Genomic DNA, 3,351 nt, shown 5'->3' on the forward strand with positions numbered 1-3,351 from the left:
CCTGGACAGGACTGCCTTCCTGTCTACATCAGGCTCTATCTCTCTCAGGAGAGGCAAAGCAGAAGAGTGAGACTTTGGCCGTACGCCAGACTCTCCGTCTCACTTACACTATCACACTCCTTTTGGTCTAATTGTGAAATTATGAAACATCTTATAAAGTTACTTGACCATGATAGAGCTCATCAGGCCCCTTTAACCTGCTTTCTCAAACACTTTTTCATTTGTTTCTTTTTAGTCAGGCATCTTTAGATGTATATATATGCACTGTATATGCCCCCTGGCTTCCTCTCTCCACACCTATATCTTTCCTTCAGCTTCTCACTCCTCTCCCTGCAGAGAAGCTTTGCCAAGTGGAGTCAATTAAAACTACATCTAAGTGAGAAATGTCTGTTTTAGTGTGTGTGTGTGTGTGTGTGTGTGTGTGTGTGTGTGTGTGTGTGTGTGTGTGTGTGTGTGTGTGTGTGTGTGTGTGTGTGTGTGTGTGTGTGTGTATGTGTGTGTTGGTGCATATGGCTTCCTAACTGCCCTTAGTGCTTCTTTGTGAGAAGTGTGAATTTGTGTTATTTTCAAATGCATGTGTGGTGTGTGTGTGTGTGTGTGTGTGTGTGTGTGTGTGTGTGTGTGTGTGTGTGTGTGTGTGTGTGTGTATGTGTGTGCAATCAGTGTGAGTGTAGCGGCGGCAGCTCCCATGGGGCCTGGCAGTATGGCGCTGTAGCGCTGAACACTCCTCCTCCGAAAACGCCTCCAATGGGACCGGGACAGCTGTGGCCAACCTATACCGCTTCATGGGCCATAGCAAGCCTTATCACACACACACACACACACACACACACACACACACACACACACACACACACACACACACACACACACACACACACACACACACACACACACACACACACACACACACACACACACACACACACACACACACACACACACACACACACACACACACACACACACACACACACACACACACACACACACACACACACACACACACAAAAACAAAATCACCCTATTTCTCTCTTGCTTTTTCATGTAAGTGATGCTTCCTGACATACAGTATGTGAAGGTATTACTTTTTTTCCCATTTTTCATTCATACAGCCCACTCTTTCTGCCTCCCACGCAGCTACTCGGTGTCCTGCTCAAACACGAATGCCAAGAGAGGTTGGGAGTTATTAAAGGAGGTATTTTTCAAAATATACACAATGAAGAAATAAATTACCAAGGAACAAACATTGATTTATCTTGTCAGCTGTTGTATACATGCACGAGAGAGAAATAGCACCTGACAAGTACAAGTAGCTCAGAAGAATCCACTGAAATCTCTGAATTGCAAGGAAAAGGTCACAGCCATTTTTTTTGGAAAACAAATTCATGGTCAGATTCACAAAATTACAAAGACAGAGGTTTTCTTTTCATTTCATTTATTTAACAGTCACCAGATGATGAGATACATTCTCTTAGAAAAGAAATAGACAACAAAACTGATATTATTTTGAGATTTTTAAAAACTATTATACAATATTCTTAATATATAGATTTTGTACAAAATAAAAGTCAGTAAAAGGGGCAAAGGGAGAGTGACATCTTAAAAAACAGAGAAATAAAAGAAAGGAAAAAAGGAGTTGACTCAAACAACTACCACATTTAGGAGTGACAAAGACCAATCTCTTTTATAAATAAATATAGGAAAATTAGACATCATATATAGCTCTCTTTCCAATAGTAGGGCATCCCTAAATGTCTGTAGCATAGGCTAACATAACAGCTTTTTGTGGACCATTTGCTTAGAAAATTCCACGCATTTTCCACACAGAGATTGGCTGGAACCAGCGTAACTAAAAGCCCTGAAATAAAGGTATTTATCTCAATAATGGGTCTGATAGTCTGCGCCGTGCTTGACCTTTGGCTGTAACAATAACCCGCCGCCAGCCCTTACCCCCCATCTTTCTCTTTGTCTGCCGTACTTGGTGCAGACCAAGCGCAGACAGCCTCCTTAAGGGTGACCATAGAGAAAAGGGGTCTTTTTTTCTCTTTCTCTCTCAAGGCCAGTGAGAAACTAAGCTTCAGACTCCCCCACTCACAAACAGAGACAATTGAGGAGAGCGCGTGTGGGAGGGGTTGCACGGTATCAGAGCTTAGGAAGGTCATACTGCACTACCGACAACATCTCACCGTTGTATCCCGTCCTTACACTATGGATATTTAAGCGCCGTCCTTGTTGGTCTTTAGAAATTCAACAATACAACAACAACTACAAGACAACAGAATAAACGCACAAAAAGTGGATGTGGATGGCTTGACGCAGACTCATGCCACTTAGATTGGCTGATTGTTTTCTCCTTAAGTCGCTCCCTTTGCACCTATTCGAGGCTCAGGGTATAAGCAGTGGAAACATGGGGACAAGGGGGATACAGACATTGGAGATGATTTACAATACGGATACACTACCTGTTTTCAGACACACACGCCCAAAGAGTATGGAAACTGAGGCTAATGATTGATTCCACTGCAACAACAGACTTTTGTTCTCTCCTTGTCTCCCATTTTTTCCTTTTTGTACCCTCGGTGAGCCGGCAAGCGGACAGTGACATTGGCCCCTCTCAGAGCAGGACAGCAGGCAGAGTGACTTGGCGTTAATCACAGTTTGTCTCGCTTTCTTGGCACGTTAAGTCGGAAAGCCGGGGTGAGAGATGGGAGGACAACGCGTTAGATTCTCAATAATGACGCATCGCTGCCGCATCACTTTGGAGATTAAAAGCAAGATGCTGAATTTCAATCAAGCCACATTAATGGCTCGGTGTGAGGAATGGTCACTTTGTCTCCACTGGCAGGCAGGGGGGAGAGAGAGAAACTGGCGAGAGAAGCCCAGGTGAGACAAGGTGATACAACATTTTTAATTCAGCAGATTGCATGCTAGCCGGTAATGATGGAATCCATTTAACGATGTAGTGACAATATTCTCTAACCGAAAGGCAGAAGGGCATTGACAAAATGTTACATCCAAGATAAAGTCAAAGCACTAAATGCAGGTAGCTGTATTTAACAGGACTGATCTAATGAGCATGTGAATGTCATTATCCTATAAACGGTAAACTTGTTCTTGATCAGATTTCTATTTTAATATGGTGTACAATATCGTATTAATTGACAGTTTAAATTTGGTATATTATATTTGTATACTTGATACTTTTATAATGCTGCGACTTATCTCACTTGGAATGTGTAATTATTATTTGATTTTAAATATGGATGCCATGTCTCCATTATTGTCTCTTTGCTGTAACGACATAATCCGCCCCCCCCCCCCCCCCCCCCACACCCTCTGAGGGACTAA

This window comes from Eleginops maclovinus, chromosome 3 (genome assembly GCF_036324505.1).
Source record: "Eleginops maclovinus isolate JMC-PN-2008 ecotype Puerto Natales chromosome 3, JC_Emac_rtc_rv5, whole genome shotgun sequence".
Lineage (NCBI taxonomy): Eukaryota > Metazoa > Chordata > Actinopteri > Perciformes > Eleginopidae > Eleginops > Eleginops maclovinus.